The sequence below is a fragment of the Triticum aestivum genome, chromosome 3A (assembly GCF_018294505.1).
Source record: "Triticum aestivum cultivar Chinese Spring chromosome 3A, IWGSC CS RefSeq v2.1, whole genome shotgun sequence".
Taxonomy (NCBI): Eukaryota; Viridiplantae; Streptophyta; class Magnoliopsida; order Poales; family Poaceae; genus Triticum; species Triticum aestivum.
Genome location: NC_057800.1, coordinates 743,759,682 through 743,777,752, shown reverse-complemented (window position 1 = coordinate 743,777,752; position 18,071 = coordinate 743,759,682).

The window sequence follows — 18,071 nt, the reverse complement described above, 5'->3', positions numbered from 1 at the left end:
TTTACTGGTAATTTGTGGTACTCTACAAACTTACGTTCCAAGTTCCAACTACCTAGTGGTGCGGTTGTGCTTGTGCTTCCTCACCTCAGCAAGTTTGTAAAATGTCCCAAGTTCCAAGTTCTGACCGAAGAAAACAGGTTCCAACTCTTTTTTTCATTGCAGGAAAAAACAGGGTCCAACTACCTAGTGGTAATTAGGAGCTGGAATCGTTCTTTTCCAGTACTTAGGGCCTGTTCGGCCTTCCGCCAGCTCCGCGGATCTGCGGAGCGCGTATATCCCAGCTCCACCTTCTCAGCCTGCAGCTCCGCCGGCTCCGCGAGCTGACTCGGGAGTGGAGGGATTCCGAACGCTCCCTTAATCTCGACCCGCCCAATCCATCTACAATGCAGAGTAGTGCTACTCCGGACTTGTCGTCCAAGAAAGATTTATCTAGACGTATTTTAGTCATACATACATCTAACTTTATCCATTTCTCCGGACAGGGGGGTCTATGGGACGCCATGGGCACCCCTCCAAAATTGTAAAATAAATTTTACTAACATGTAACACTAGTAAATTTTCAACGGTGGCATCCCAAGGTTGAGATTCTAGGTCCGCGGCTTATTTCCGAAGCGAAGGGGGTATTATTTCCCCCCTTTTTTTTTTCATGTGCGTGTACGTGCTCTCTGACCCTGACGGTGTGAGAGAGATATATGGTGGTAATTTGGTTGCCATTGGAGGTGGAAACAGTTCGGAGCTGGGTGCGGGATTGTACGTACGCGGGCACTGTACAAACATATGCAGCGGGGCCGGGGGCAAGGACGCTTGCCTCGCGGGCACGCATTTCCGTCCCCTCCATCTCCTCTGTGTGGAGTGCGTGTAGTACCCTCGGCCGGCACTGTCACGTCCACTGTTACCGCTACCCATCGAGCTATTTATATTAGCTCCTACTACTCGTACCAACCGTGAACCACCACCCATGCACCATGCACGCTGTCGAGTGAGATGAAAGAAAGGAAAAGGGAAAATATAACACACCCGTGCACCACCGTCCCGTTCCCCACGGATGGATGCGTCCAAGGCGCGTGTACCTTTGCCTTTTTTCTGAGATAAAAATCTAAGTTAAATTTTAGAAAACGTGGGCGCACAACATTGTAGAATGAAGGGAGTACTGTCTTTAGCGAAATGGGATATGTTTTGTATTTTATTTTGTATTCAAGATTTTCTTCTTCATGCCATTCTTTTTGGAGACCGCCCAAGATTTTGTACGTTGGGACTCGTGTGTCGAGGTGGTACCGTGGTAGTAGTACCGTGTTGGGTGTGTTCGTCGGGTTGTCTATGTGGCTGTGTGGCTCTATGGATCCGGAGAAGTTCGCAGGCTTGTAGGTTGTGCCTCTTTTCTGGCTGAAAAGGATTACATCTATTATAAAGATTCATTGAAAGTACAAATCACTTCAAACATAATAAAATTACATCGAGGTCTATGCACCACCGAACAACCATTGCCGCCGCCAGAACAAGCCATCGACGCGCTGCTTCCATACGGGAGCCGGCCTGGCCTTGTCGATGATAGCCGGGAAGTCTTTGTGCACGTGCCCCTAAGGACCAGCGCACTGGAGCCGCACTCGTCACCGTTGAATCCTTGAATCGATCTGAAGAACCTGACACCAAATATCACCGTTGCTTGCGCACGGCGAGAAACGCTAACCTCGCCGCCCCATGGAGCTAGTAAGAATCTACGCCGGAACTTCGTATAATCCGTCTCAATGGACAAACTTGAGGAGGATCGGAGCCCGAAAGACTGACTCAAACAAGGAGCACATCCAAACGCCGCCTCCGCGATGACTAATTCTACCTATCTACTAGCGGCAGTCGAGACACCACTATTCTCCTCCCCGACACTGGCCGTCGAAGCGGTAAGCAGAGGGGGGCAAATCCACGGACTCGTCGGCGAAGGACGAGGGCAGGAAGTCTTTTCCAAGTCGCCTTGGGAGAGATGAAAGAAAAGCTAAAGTTCTTGTAGGGTTGTGCTTGTTCACTCAAGCCAGTTTGTAACGGTTTTTTGTCTTTTTTTTTTCATAAAACAACTTAATTACTGGATGGGATGAACCTTTTGCCTCCATTTTAAAAAGAAGTGTCATATGTTCCACCGTAGTGCCTTCCCAATGGTCGTTCACCGCCACCACACTGGCACCACCCTACTACCATCTCTCTAAGCTCGACGACCTCGATAGACTATTATCCGACCATGCAGGGCCAAGGCGTATATATGGGTGAAATATGAATCGAACATGCATTGACAAGTTTATCACTTTTATATGGAAATACAACTACTCCACTCGTCCCTATTTTCTCGGTGTCCAGGTATTTGACTATCAATTTGACCGACAAAATGAGGTTTACATGTCACAAAAAATCATTAATTTCGTATTGAAAAAAATATTGCAACGGTATAATTAGTATGGCATTTTACTGAATATTTATTGGCTAAATTAACGTTCAAAGGTAAACCATAAAAAATGAAGGCCGGGATTTTTAATTGAAAAATAAAAAATAAAAAGGGGAAATGTTTTTTTGTTTCTTAACCCTCACCATTAATGTCACCCTTCTCAGTACGCGTGCAATGATGCAGGTTTTAGGCTGGCCATCTGCACAGTTAATCTGAATCTGCACGCCATGGCTCAACTATTGGGAACGATAATCTGCAGTACCCATCTGCACAGAAAAGGTATCATGATTACAGATAGCGCGAGCCCAAATCAGATGAGATACCCGTTGAAGTGGATCGTACTGTTCATGGGCTATATATGTGTGGATGTTTATGTGGGAGCTGGCTGTAACAGGCCAAGCAATTGCAAACTAGCTATAGTTAGCAGTTAAAGGTGATTAATTCACATGTGATGGAGATCATGTCGATTGATCTCCATGACTAGCTGTTTCATAATTCACATGTATGCACATACGTGAAGGCTAACGAGTACCCGTAAATCAAATGCGGTGAAGCATTGTGCAGCAATATGAAACTTACTAGCCCGTTACTAAATATAAGACGTTTTGGCAGTTTAGTTAGGCAAGAACGTGAAAGATGGAGTGGGTGACAAGTGGGCCGACTCCAAGAAAGAGAAGGACAGAGAGTGACAAGTGGACTCACTGTGCATGCATGCACGGGATGGGGACCGGCGGCTGCCAAAAAGGAAGCAGATGGAATCGCCCGGTGCTGGTTGCGCAACAGCAAATCGATTGACCGCTCTGTTTTCACATCACTCTGTTTTCCCTGCTCTACTCTGTTCTGGTATTGGTATTAGAGTATGTAAAATGTAACATACCTGCACAGGTGATGTACCTGTACATAGAAGCCACATACCACACTCAGAGGTTGCATTACGCCATTACCTGTCATCTACTCCACCCGTCCCATAATATAAAAGCATTTTCTACACTACAAAAACACTCTTATATTATGAGACGGAGGGATTAGTTTTTTTGTTTTCCTTTTTATGCATCTTACTTGTTGCTCACTGCGTTTCAAAATATATCCGTCGTGGATTTAAAACAATGACAAGTATTTTGTACTGGAGTTAAAAGCACGACAAGTATTCTTAGAATGGGGGAGTACTGTGTAGCTAGTTTTTAGTACTCCTCCGTCCAACTGCAACAATGTAAAATATAATGAGAGTTAGGGGTTAAGAGTTTTTTTTTGAAGAGCATCCACCGCCGCTTGAGATATTTTGGGTTTTCTCGCCCCCGACTGTTATCATAGTGCTGAGAGGGGGACTCGGATCTTCGAGAATTTTGTGCTTCTTTGTCAGCGTCTAGTGATAGCCATGGTGTTTTTGTGAATAAAGTTACTCATACTCTTTCTTTGTTGGTGACATGGAGGTAGAGAAGATTGTGTCCTTGTAGATCCAACTATTCAGGTCTAGCGAGTTTATACTATTGTGTCATCCTATTATTGTTGATTTGATTCTTTGTGGAGTTGGAATCTCTCCTTGACATGACGGTGAGTATCTTGTGGTTTCATGACATGTGATTCTAGGGGGTTATCCTTGGCCAAGTCCTTTCAGCGCTTATGCCTTCCTATCCTTTTGCATAAGCAACTCAAATGACCTGTAGATATATTTGTTGATAACACAGTTCGTGCCAGTGAACGAGTGGTTCTATTATTGCTCCGGTATAATCATAATCTCTTCAGTGAAGTCCTGAAAGTACTTCGTCATGCGTAGATTGATACCACGAATAAATCATCACCAAGAGATATCACTGTAATGCTTAGTCGTAGGAGTTACTTTCTATTTTATTGGACCAAATGAGTGCACCTGTAATGGTTATGACTACGAATAAAATTGCAAGTGTTTTAAAATCGAACCTTGTAAACTCTGATCAAGTTTATCGAAAGACTTATCAACATCCAGAATACCAAATCAATTCCATTTAATTCCTCACAGATATATTTTCAAATTGTATGTATTTGGTGTTGTAGTTATAGATAATTTTCTCTATAAACTTGGTTAAAGTTTGTGAACCTTGATTTTTGCGAAAATTGTGCACACTATATTAGAGGACGAAGGAAGTACAAAATTTTGAAAACCTAGAGGGTGAATGACCAAAAAACATTCCTCGGAATAGAAATAGAAAAGCTGCAAGTGGTACCCCTAGTATTGCTGTGTGTTGCTTGTATTGAGTCAGTTTATGGTGTCTCTTGAAGTCTTGAGTTAATAGATGGCAGTCCGCCAGTTGGTCGTCCACTATGCTGGTAAATTGGTGCTTGGTCCCACTTGTAAGTCAGTAGTGAAAAGATATTGTGGCTAACCTGCTGATGTGGATAGTCTGCATGTTAAGAGAAGTAATATAATGGGAATAAACTATGGGGAGTGATACGCGCCGGCGCACCGGCCGAACTGTTCGGCCGGTCCAGCCCAAGCCGTGCGATGCGGTCAGCCCCAGCCGTTAGATTTTCGCGCGAGGCCACCACCGAACCAACCATTGCAGCAAAAAGAACACGTTTTTGTTGCAACCGTTGTACGAACAGCCACAATGAGAAAAACAGGGGAGCTCGATCCCCCGCGTCCGCCCATCCCCGATCCGCGGCAGTGGCGACCGGATCCGCCTGTTCTTCGTTGCCCGCAGCCGAATTACATCTAGGAGGGGCTCCCCCACCTATCAAGCCGCCTTGGGATTGCTTCAAATCATGTCGTACATACGTCATGACCTCCTTGCCGCCATGGATTTAGGCTCGAGCTCCGCTGCCGTTCATGGCCGGAGTCCCCTGAGGAGACAGGGCCCTGGTGGTAGTGGACCGGTGTTGCAACGGTACTACAACCCTGATGTCTCATGTGTTTCTCGTTGGCTCCATGCATGCAGCAGCGTGTCCCCGTAGTTGCATCTCCCGGTGACGACGGTCGCAACTCCGGTGATGACGAACGCAGCTCCGGCGTTCTGCGGCTGCAGGTCGCACCACCTCCGGCGACGAGCTCGTAAGAAAACTGTACTCTCCGTCGGGGTGTCGGTAGCAGCAAAAAGAACGCCCGGTTGTAGCAAAAAAAGGCAACGCTTCCAACAAATTAAAAGCTCGCCGGCACCATTGTAGCAAAAATGTTAACCAATTGTATCTTCTGTGGCTGCCGGTTGCAGCAAAAAAATGACACGGTTGTAGCAAAAGAAAAACATTGACGTCGACCGGCCGCTGCATATGGTGGTAGCAAACCATGTCGCCGGTGGTAGCAAATGAAGCCGTCGGTGGTAGCAAAACAAAAAACTAGTTCCAGCAAAAAAGAATCAGCTACAAAATACAGTAGTTGGTTCCAGCAAAAAAGTTTATGGGTTGAAGCTTTTTAAATGTAGGGTTGAAGCTTTCATGTAAACGGTTGCAGCTTTTTTTATTTGGGCAAGAAATTGATAGCAAAAAAAGGATGTAGCAAAAAAACACACTGGTCGTAGCAAAAGATAACGGCAGTTGCAGCAACAAAATGTCGTTGTTGTAGCAAAAAACGGATGCAACTTTCGTCCGTCTGCAGTTGTAGATATTTTTCTCACCCCACAGCTTGAGCGGTTGGTGAAAAAAAAACTGACCGAGTAAACGTGGTGGGCCAAGGCCACGTGATGGGCCAAGGAAAAAAAACAACGTGGATCGGGAGGTGCGGGAGCGCTGGATCGCTACCCGATCAAGCGGCGTGCGCGGGACCGGCCGAAACGCTCGGCCGGTGCACCGTCTGGGAACATTTCCCATAAACTATTTAGGTATTATAGATGCATCGACCGGTTGTCGAAGGTGATCAATTTAAGTGGGGGATATGCGTGTGAAGTTGATGTTGTTGTGAATTTCTTGTTGGAATTCAGGCGTCCATGCCCCCCCCCCCCCCCCCCCCCCCCCCGCACGGGCAATCTAGCCAATAGTATCACTACAGCAAATGTGTGCTTGCTTGCTTAATCTCAAGCCGTACGTCGCCATCATCGCCGTCGACGTCGAGCGTCGGCCGGCGCCGTTGTGCCTGCTGCGTGCTCACCAGCGTGCAGTTCGGCCACCAGCCTAGCATGCCTGTGACGGCAGTACCGGGCCACATGCCCTCCACGTGCGAGGCTCCTGTTGGTTACTTTGCCCGCCGTTTTCTCGACAAGCTCCATGCATATATATATAGTTTACTTCCAACAACTATGTAGTATATTTTTTGGATTTGTACTACCAAACTTGATGGCTCCATCCATCCATCAGGAGGCACCTGTTTTTTACAAAGACTCAGGAGCCAACCGAGCCCGCAGGCCGCAGCGGACGCTTTTCCTTGCGCCGAGAGCTCCAGCGGCGCCATGTGACATGCGCTGGGCACTTCTCACATTGGAGTGATTTTTTCTTAGTCTTTTTTCTTAAATCTTGTTTTTGGGTTTTCTGTTTGTCTGGGGTTTCCTTGGTTTTGTCTCTTTTTTGTCCTATCCGTCTTTCTACTTTTTTATGGCGGTATCATGTCTTTTTTGTTTTTATGTTTCCATTCTTTTTTGTTTCACTGCTTTTTATTTACAACTGGTAGAAGCGTGTGCTTTCATAAATGTGCTTCACATGAAGCATCCGTTGTGCTTTTGTGCTTGGCCAAAAATGAAGCATAGTTGTGCTTCCGTGCTTTTCAATGACAAAAAAGTGAAGATACACAATGGTGAAAACGATTCTTGATTTGGACGCATTGTTCAACAGATAAGATGTTCTAAAGAAATGAATGTACGCAAAAAAAAGAAGCAGAAACGAAATCACCCCTGCCTCCGTGCTTGTGGAAAATCCCACTAACCCCCCTGGTTGTGACAAGTGTAAGTATGCCACTTGTCAACACCAAAAGATGTGAGGGTGACCTTTACAAGGGGTACCCCTTAATTAGGGATTCCGTTTTTTTTACGATGTCTGAGGCGAAGAATCCTATTTGGTGCTTATGCAACAAATACTATGTGTTGGTCAGCCCATATAGCTTTTTATCTGTCATCAGCTTTTGGAACCTTCTAGAAGGTTCCCTTGGTATTTTTGGTGCTCTTTTGTTCCCAAAATAACCCAGGTCACTCCAAGGCTACTTTGGATTCGGCTAGTTAAGCAAACATGGCATACAACCTAATTTCTAGATCTAGGTTGAGTTCGTTTTCATGAAGATCTTGTCCATGCTCAATTTGGCAATGGTAGGCGAACAGGAACACACTAAACTTGATATTTAAGAGAAAGAAGAGAAGCATAACTAAGTAAAGACGATATGCATCACACTCTCTTCTGGTGCCGAAGATCTTGCTATCTTTGGAGAATTGGGATACATTTATCTTTTTTTCTGCATTCAAGATTTCTTCACGATGACACTTTTTTTAATACCTTGGAAGTCGAGGATAAGTTATTTGTGCTAGGTGGCTACAATCTTAGGTTGAGACTCATGTGTTGAGGAAGTAGTAGTACCATGTTGGGTGAGTTCGTTGGGCTGCCTATGTGGTTATGTGGCTCAGTGGTTCAGGGGAACTTGGCACGCTTGTAGGGTTGTGCTTGTTCACCTCAGCAAGTTTGTAGCGTTTTGTTCTGCTTTTACTTCTAAATTATGCTTAATTAATGCACTTGACAAATCTTTTACCTTCATTTCTAAAAGAAGCGTGATATGTTTCACCGTAGTGGCATCCCCATGGTCGTTCACCGCCACCTCTCTGGCACCACGCTGCAACCATCTCTCTCAGTTCGGGGGCACCAATGGACATGCAGTATGCGTCCGTGCATGGCCAAGGCATATAGATGTGTGTAATATGAATAGAACATGCATTGACCAGCTCGTCACTTTTATATGTAACTCGTATATTATTGGTTAAAAACTAATGATCAAAGGTCAATTGTGCGGTACGAAGGCCGGGATTTTGAATTGAAAAACAACACAGAAAAAAGGGAAATGTTTTTTTGTTTCTTAAGCGTGTGAGTAATAATGTCACCCTTATCCGTACGCTTGCAATGATGCAGGTATTAGGATGGGCAGGGCATCCGCACAGTTAATCTGAATCTGCGCGCCATCGTTGAACTATTGGGAACGATAATCTGCAGTGCCCAAATGCACAGAAAAGCCATCATGATTAGAGATAGCTAGAGCCCAAATCGGATGCCCGTTGGAGTGGATCCAACTGTTCATCAGCCTGAGCAGGGCACGCAATTGCAAACTACAGCTAGATTTACATAGTGATGTACGTACGCCCACCGCGTAAATAAAGCTGGTTAATTCAGAGGTCGATCATGCAGATCATGGAGACCGGGTCCCATGCATATCGATCGATCGATCCATCGATCCATGGATGTGACTCAAACGTGGTGAAGAAGTGTGCAGCGATATAATAAAGTAGAACCAACTGGTTAATTAACCATGGATGTGAAAGACGAGTGGCTGACAGGTGGGCCGGCCCTAAGAGAGAGAAGGGGAGAGAGTGACAAGTGGAGTCACTGTGCATGCATGGGATGGGGACCGGCGGCTGCCGAAAGGGAAGCAGATGGAATCGCCCATTGTTTGTTGCGCAACAGCGGATCCGTCGACCGCCGATGCAGCTGTCTACTATGTTCAGACCATCCTGCTCTCCGTGTGGTATATGTATACCTGTACAGTACAGGTGATGTATCCATCCGTAGCAGCCGCATATACTACACTCAAAGCATCTCCAGCAGCTTGTGTATAATTTGTTATGTACATACCGATATAGACAATGGATTAAAAAGATTCATTCAAATACACAACCAGATTCACATCAGACTGTCTATATTCTTTCTCTTGTATGTTTAAATATTACTCCTTACAAAGTTAGTACAAAGTTGAGTCATTTATTTTTGGACGAAGAGGGTATCTTTTAACAACCAATTTAATTAACATTTCAGCAATTATAATTCAATACAAACTTAATGCAGGGAGGCACCGGCTACCAAACGCAATGCAGAACATGACCCAAGCCACATTTCAGCCCAGCCAGGCTCAACCGGACCACAAATGCAGGAGGCCCAAAAACCCGTGCAACTAATCAAACATGTCCTTAGAGCTTAAGGGTGTGTTTGGAAGAATAGCCACCATCGTCCTAGATACTTTCGGTTTTCTTGGTTATGAGTTTTATGTTCTTACTCGGCGTCTAATGGTAGTCGTGTTATTCGCCGAATAAAGTTACTCTTGTTGGGGACATGGAGCTACAAAGATTTGTGTCCTTTGCCGATCCCATTATTAGAATCTGACAAATTTATGCTATTGTGAGATATTATTATTTTTGGTTTGGTTCTTTGTGGAGTTGGGTTGTTTCCTTGACACAATGGTGACCATGTTCTGATTCAACATGTAGTTCTAGAGATTATTCGTGGCCCATATCAGCTCATCGCTTAGACTTCCTCTTTTTGATAAGTGATAAGTGACCCAAGAGGCTTTCAAAAACCTTTATAGATAATCAAGTGCGTGCGTGCGTGTCAACAAGTTGTGGTATCACTACTTCTGTCTAATTGTAGTCTCTTTAGTGAAGTCTTAAAAGTATTTTTCCCTGCTAAGATTTGTACCACGGAAAATATATCACTGCAATTCTTTGTCGTAAGAATTACTCCCTCCGATCCAAAATAAGTGCCCCAATTTTGAACTAGTGTTAATTCAACCTTAGTTCAAAAATGTGATAGTTATTATGGATCAGAGGGATTACTTTATAATTTCTTGGATCTTTTATTCAAACAAATGTACTCCCCCAATCCATATTAGGTGTCACTAGATACATCCTTTTGAGTGGCAATTAATATGCATCGGAGGGATTACCTACAATGATTACAAGTATGAATATAATTACTGGTGTTCCTAAACATATAGAACTATCTCTGTCCTAAAATACACTAGTAGAAAAAGGGTCAAATGTTCAGCTCATTAGTCCCGGTTTGTATTTGAGCCGGCACTAATGTGACCATTAGTGCCGGTTCGAACGGCTATGCATTAGTGCCAGTTCGTGTTGAACCTTTAGTACCGGTTCGTGCCACGAACCGGTACTAAAGGGGTGGTGGCAGGCTGGCGTCGGGTCAGGGCCCCACGAGCCCCTTTAGTGTCGGTTTGTGACACAAACAGGTACTAAAGGTCTAACCTATAGTACCGATTTGTGTCACCAACCGGCACTAAAGAGTTTTTACCTGTAGTCCCGGTTGGAGACACAAACCGGCACTATAGGGCAATTTTCAAACTCTACCCCCCCGGGGGGTATCGCCATTTCAGTTTTGAAGAAAAAGAAAATGATAAAAACTTCAAAAAATAAAATCCTTCAAGATGTAGTTATGTTACTACATGTACAAGTTAGGAAAATTTAAAAACTTAAATTTGGACATGTTTTGCAAAAAAGTGTGATGAAAAAGTAAAATGACTATATCTTTTGCATAGGATGTCGAAAAAATGTATAATATATCAAAATGTTCAACACGAAAATCCGCATCCGATTTTGACAGCCTATGGCCTGTTTGCAAATTTTTATAATCCTCAAATTCTAAAAGGAAAAAAAAGATATGCTCAAATTTTAGTTTTTTTGAATTTTGGTCAAACTGTGGTCAAACTACTTATTCAAGAAATATTAATGTTACTAAATAATTATTCAAGAATATTAGTGTTACTAAATAATTATTTCATTTTTTTGAATTTTGGTCAAATCTGGTCAAACTGTGGTCAAACTATGGTCAAACTACTTATTCTAGAAATATTAGTGTTACTAAATAATTACTGTTTTTTAGAATAATAGTTTCAAACTCAAACGGTGAAACGTGTGACCTAATGCTCAAGCTAAACTCCTGAGGGTTAATAGGATTGACAGCTTAGATCTGAGGGTTAATAGGATAAACAAGTGCAGACTTGGAAAGTAGGGGGAATAGAACTCCGAAGTTAAGCGTGCTCAGGCTGGGGTAGTGAGACGATGGGTGACCGGTCGAGAAGTTAGACGATTTGGAATCAGTGATCCATACTTGAGCAGTTAAGAGGAGGTGACTGAAGACTAAATCATCAAATAATTCAAAAATTTGAAAATCGGAAAAAAACATTTTTTTCCAAAATTTTCATTTAAAAAAAATCTTTGTACCGGTTGGTGTTACCAATCGGTACTAAAGGTCTCCCATACCACGACGCGAGCTCACGCCACGTGGTGGGCCTTTAGTGGCGGTTCGTATTCTACCGGTACTAAAGGGGGGGGGGGGGGCTTTAGTCTCCACCCTTTAGTGCGGGTTGCAGAACCGGCACTAAAGGCCCTTACGAACCGGTGATATAGTGTCTATTCTACTAGTGATATAGTGTCTATTCGATTTTTAAAGTCAAACTTTGTAAACTTCATAAAGTTTGTGGATTAATTTAGAAAATAAGAATGACAAATCAATATCATTAGATTTATCATAAATTACTTTTTGCAGCAAGATAAAATATTTTTTTTGCAAGAACATAAATATATTTCAAATGGTATGTATTTGCTATAACAATTATGTATAGTTTTCTCAACTAACTTGGTCAAATTTTGCGAAGCATAACTTTTACGAAAATAGGGGCTGGTCTGGCGGGTTATGACTCAAGGGGAAGATGACGGGATGGACATGGGGTGTGTGTGTGTGACTACAACACCAATGGTATGTAGAAAGAAGAGTGCACTAGTACACTAGAAGGATATATTGATGTAATACAGCCACATTGAGTGAGTGCCCGGCCTCTGCATAACATGATGACACAACCAACACGTCCAATACAACATGATGGAAGAAACCTTTCTCGACTGTATGCTCTAGCTGTGTAGATCTTATCTTTAAAAAGCTATTTGTCATCCGACCCCTGTAGAATAGATCAAGTATGGAGTCATCGGTGTAGAACAAAAGACCCAGTATTTCGGAAAGTCCCCTTCTTAGCTCGAGCTCATATGCACCTTCGTGAACAGTACACTAGTGCAGAAAAGCCTAGCTATGGCGTGGCAAAATTCGCCTTGCTGGAGATGGGTGCCAACACCATCAATATGATGCTAGTGATAAAATTTACCGGCAGCATTGGAGCAACGTCGACAGTATTTGTGTCCTCATATCGTATCACGTGGCCAACTCTAGCGGTATGTATATGTTAGCACTGACATGACTTGTTAGCACCGCGCCACCAATTAGATTTTTCACTTATAAGAAATATATGCAGCTAGGTAATCCATCAACTAATTTAAGATACTACTGCATCAACTAGTTCAACTTTACAATATAGATAGGTACCACATAATCAAGTTGACAAACTACATAATAGTTAGCATTTCAAGAGCTAAGATAGTTCATCTTTACAAAATAGTTCAACTTAACAAACTACATAATAGTACATCATTAACTTACAAACTAGATAGCGTAGGTGGTCGATCACACTTGATCACGGATTGCCTTGATATGTCAAATTTTCTACCTATTGTTTTCTCCTTCTTTGAGAAAAATGAGCTTTCTCAATTTTGAGCTCATTTTTCTCGACCCTGAGGTGCTTTCTCTCCCTTAGTTGATCCCTCTCCTGATCAGCTGATCCCTCTGCTCCTTCAGCCTAAGATTCTTATCGAAGAGATTAGCCTTCTTGTCAATTAGGAGATCCTTATCCTCCTTCAGCGTGGCATTCACCTCCTTTAGGGCCTTGATGTTACTTTCATGAGTATCCAGAAGCTGGCGGTTGAGCATGTCCACATCATAGACATGTTCTTGAACTTTTGTGTCAGATTTAGTATGTATCCCTACCAAGTCCAATGTTTGAAATCGTCAGATATGCATGTGTTTGCAATCATCATGAATGAGTTTGTCGAATAAAAAGGAGTTCTTACTCGGGTACTACTCACGTCGGCTTCCTTGGCATATGCTGCGAGGTTACATGAAGATCTGTACTTGTTGTTTAATGAACTCATTGGCGGAAACTACAAAATAATAACAAGTCAGATTTGTAGTTGCTATGAATGTATATCACAAATCATGGTAATGTACTAGCGATGCATAACAACAATTTTGTCCATATATCATGTTCTACTGCCTAGTACATTGTGAAGACAATTTCTGAATTTTTGACTTGTCAAATTGAGTAAAGCTCTTGCACTGTCAAAGCTTTTGGCACTATTTTTGGCACTGTTTTGACACTAGTTTTGGCACTATTTTGGCACCTTCAAAGCTTTGTCAAACAAAAAAATAAAACTTGTCTGTGGCTGTCAAATTAACTAGACCTTTGGCACTGTTTTGACACTAGTTTTGGCACTATTTCAGCATTGTTAAAGATTTGGCAAATGAAAAAATTAACACTAGTTTGGAGCTGTAGAATTAAGTAAACATTTGGCAGTGTCAAAGCTTTTGGATTCACATGATAAATTGAATTAATAATAGCCATAGCACAATACCAAGTCATAGGCTTTAATCCTAAAAACTATTCAATTGAGTAAATGTAGTTTAACTGGGCATCTTTAACCAAACACAAAATCGCCACGACCATGGCTTAAGCCTAAACGCAAAGTCGCAATGGCTATGGCTTTAACCATACTAAACACAAAATTGTCAGGGCATAACCTTTAAACATAAACCAAGCTCAAAATAGCCACGACATGAGCTCACCTTGTCGGTTTTATAGCTGAGGCAGAGCTCGTCACCGTCTTCTCCCTCGCTGTCACCAAAATCCTAGCGTGGGAATCAAATCGGGATGGCCCAAGTGAGCACAAAAAAAACCAATTGAATGGGTCTAGTAGATAGGGCGGCGAGAGGGTTAGCTGTAGAAGTTTAGCTCAGCAGTAGAGACGGTCGGAAATGGTCAGAGTCAGTCGGCAACGAGTAGCTGTGAAAAGGGATCGATAGAGGGAGAGATTGAATTGGGACAAGCAGGTTCGATGCCCCTCCATTTTGACTGAGTGCTTCTGATGCATTCATGGGCTAGGCACAATAGGCCAGTGAGTCAGTGATTACAATTTTTTCAATTTATAAAAAGCCACAAAATAACATTCATACTTTAATAGAATCTAAAACTATATTTTACTTTAATAAAAATAAATAAAGGCTCAATATATTTTATAAAAGTGTCATTATTTATAATTCAAATATTCTTACATTCATAAAAGTAACTACACTATTTTTTGACTAACATAATATAAAAATGTTTACCACCATTTAGAAAAAAATAAAAAGGTAAGACAACAAAAATACTCAAAATACATTATAAAAATGTCACTATTTCCTGTTAAAATATTCTTGATTTAATAAAGTAACAAAAATAGTATTTTACTAATATAATATAAAATTATTCACCATTTACAAGAACTTAAATTGTAAACAATTAATGTCTCAAAATATAATATAATTTTTTTTCACCATTTAAAAATAAAAAGGTAAAAAATAAACGTCTCAAATTGTAATATAATTTTTTTCACCATTTAAAAATTATTATTAATTTAGTAATTTGTTAATCCTAGATTGTTGGCTAAAATATTTTACAAATACTTGAATGCATTTTGATAAATGAAGGATAAATAATTACAAATAAAAGTAATACTAGGAAATAGACCCCACGTTATATAGTGGTGATATGGCAGCACATGACACGTCAGACGTGAACACAATAGTGGTGACGTTCGATCTTATGCAACACCACCACTATATGATGCCTTGTACCAACTATGAGTCCCACCTACAAATGGCGTTCAACAATTTTGCAACGCCATCACTATGGTCATAGTGATGTCTTACCAAAAAGTCCAACGCCACTACTATTTGAAATATAGTGGTGATGTTGATTGAAAATGGGGTGCCACCAATGAAAGTTGTGGTTAGCCATTTCTCTATTAGTGGTAAATTCAAAACAAAATCAAACAATTCTGATTTTTTATGGCAAACATTGGTGAAAGTTTTGAGTTCATGAAAAGTTTCATTACGAAATGACATTCATGAAAGTTGCACCCAAACAAATTGATGCCCCAAAATTCTTCGAAAATAACATTTTTGGACCACCATTTTTTTGCATGACTTCCACGAATGTTATTCCATGACAAAAGTTTGCAATCACTCACAACATTCATCAATGTTTCTCATTTTGTTTTCACGTTTTTGAATTTTGTTTCAATTTTCTTTGGGATTTTACTGTTCACCCGAGCTCATTTGAGCTCGGGCTAAGATACTCTGCGTCCGTGGGGAATATCACATCATCATAATGGCTGGGCCATTGCTCGCCTGGCCCAGTTAAGGCCCATAGACAACCCAACTATTTGCCCGCAAATAAAAGAACCCAACTATTGTTGGCAGTGGAATGCACGTACATTTGGAGGAAAAAAAATCTCATTCCATTTGGGTTTTCATTTCCATGGCATTAGCAGTCTAGCAGAGTGAGCGAGTAAGTGCGGGGAGTGATTGGTGTGGTGATGTAGCTGGTGCCTGCCTAGTATTATTCGTTTTGTGTTGTAACAAATTGACAACCCAACAGGGGAACAAAGTGATATGCAAGAGGTCGTTTTCTTCTGTTTCTTGATAGTCCTTGTTAACTGCAACTAGCACTCCTAGTATTCATGTGTTGTATCTGTCAAAAAGAGCTAGCTGGCTTTGTGGTCAGTCGATTGAGTGCATGCATGCATGATTCAGTCAATCAGGCGATGGCCAATCATCAACAATACACCGACCGGCCGTCCAAGGTGATCAATTTATTGGCGACGACGACGACCACCACCACCACGACGTGAGTACAACTTAAGTAGGGGATAAGCGACTGAAGAGTCTGAAGTTATGCTGTTGTCAATTTGTTGTCGGAATTCAGGTATGGTCCCCTCGCTCGGCAATTCGCAAGCACTTTGCATTTGGCCAACGACCCACCTCACGTACGCTTGTATCATTACACTAATACTATCAGTCAAGCCAATCTCGCGGCTGGGCCGACCTAGAGCCGTCGCTATCGTCGCCGGCGAGCGTCGGCCACCGCCGACGTCTGCATGTGTGTACGGCAGTCTGGCCACCAGCCTAGCATGCTTGTGTGCGCGGCAGTACGGGGCCACATGCCTGCCACGTGCGAGATTCCTGTTGGCTTCCTGCCCAGCTATTCTCTCGGCCAACTCAGTACATATATTATAGTTTACTTCAAGGATAAGGATTTAGAGCTCTCGGTGCTCGCACCCCTATACGTACAATACCAGAAAAAAAATATTGAAAAATTTGAAAAAAATCTGGGATTTTGGGATATCAAATGTAGGTTTCCGATGTACTTCCGTCCGAAATTTGGTGACAAAATACCAGTTAACGTATTTGTGGCAAAAAAGACAAAAAATTCCTATGTATAGCAAAACACTGTTTGGGTATATTTTTTTCCAGGCAGTAATTCCTTTGCCACGGATACTTTTTTTTGGTTTTTTTCACGAAATTTCACATGGAAGTAGATTGGGAAACCAGGTTTGACATCCTGAAATCTTGGATTTTTTTGATTTTCTGGGAATTTTTTACGAATATTTTTCGTATAGAGGTGCGGAGCACCCGAGAGCTCTTGTGTATTTTTCTTTACTTCAAACACTATTAGGTCCTGTTTGGATCGTCGGTCTCAGCTCGTCGTTTTATTTCCGTCCCAGATTTGCTAAGCGGCCGGTAAGATACAGCTGTAAAATATACGCCTTCGTATTTAAATACAACCAATCCAAGCGCGGCATTAGTTTATTGTTCTGATTTGAACCTGATGGCTCGATCCATCCATCAGGAGGCGCCTGTCTTTAAGAAAGACCCAGGAGCCACCTGATTATATTTCCTTTTCGATTGTAGTAGTATGCGATAGTGCGTCAATGCTGAAAAGAAACGAACGCAATGAAAACTTCCAATCTATTTATCTTTAATCATCGCAGTGCAACGAACGCCAGAAATAATAAAAATTACGTCCAGATCCATATATCACATAGCGACGACTACAGGGACTGAAGCGAGTCGAAGGCGCGCCGCTGTCATATCTCCTCCCTCACCGGAGCTGACCAAAACGTGTTGTTGTAGACAGCCAGGAAGTCGTCCTAAGGCTCTATAGGACCCACGCACCAGAATTGCAACCGCCGCTATTGAGGAGTAGCGTAGATCGAAAGGATCCAACCTGAAAACATGCAAACATAGACGAACTATGACCAAATCCAAGAAAATCCACCAAGGATAGATCTACTGAAAACACACCTCCACGTACCCACCGACGATACTAGACATACCACCATGACGGGGATTAGGCAGGGAAAACCTTATTCTATCTTCAGAAAGCCGCCGCCGCCTCAGATCTTTGAGCAGAACGCAAACCCTAACAAAACTCAAAGAAACATAAAAAAAACATAGCCCACGTTGGCAAGGGCCGGGAGCTGCTGCGCCTCCATGGCCCTAAAACCACAGAAGACGAGGCGGATCGACGACGACACCGACGGAAGGCACGAGAAACTGCTAGCACCTGCGTGCACAGGCGTAGGGTGGAAGCGCCAATCTTTAGTTCACCACAGCTAGCTAGCTAGAAAGACTCGGGAGCCACCTGATTATTTTTCCTTTACGATTCTAGTATAACTAGCACATATGCCCATACATTGTAACGGGATAAATAATTGACATATTCATCAAAACGTATATTAATGCAATAGGAAAACATTCGGAGGGTGCCACCTGACGGAGCAGG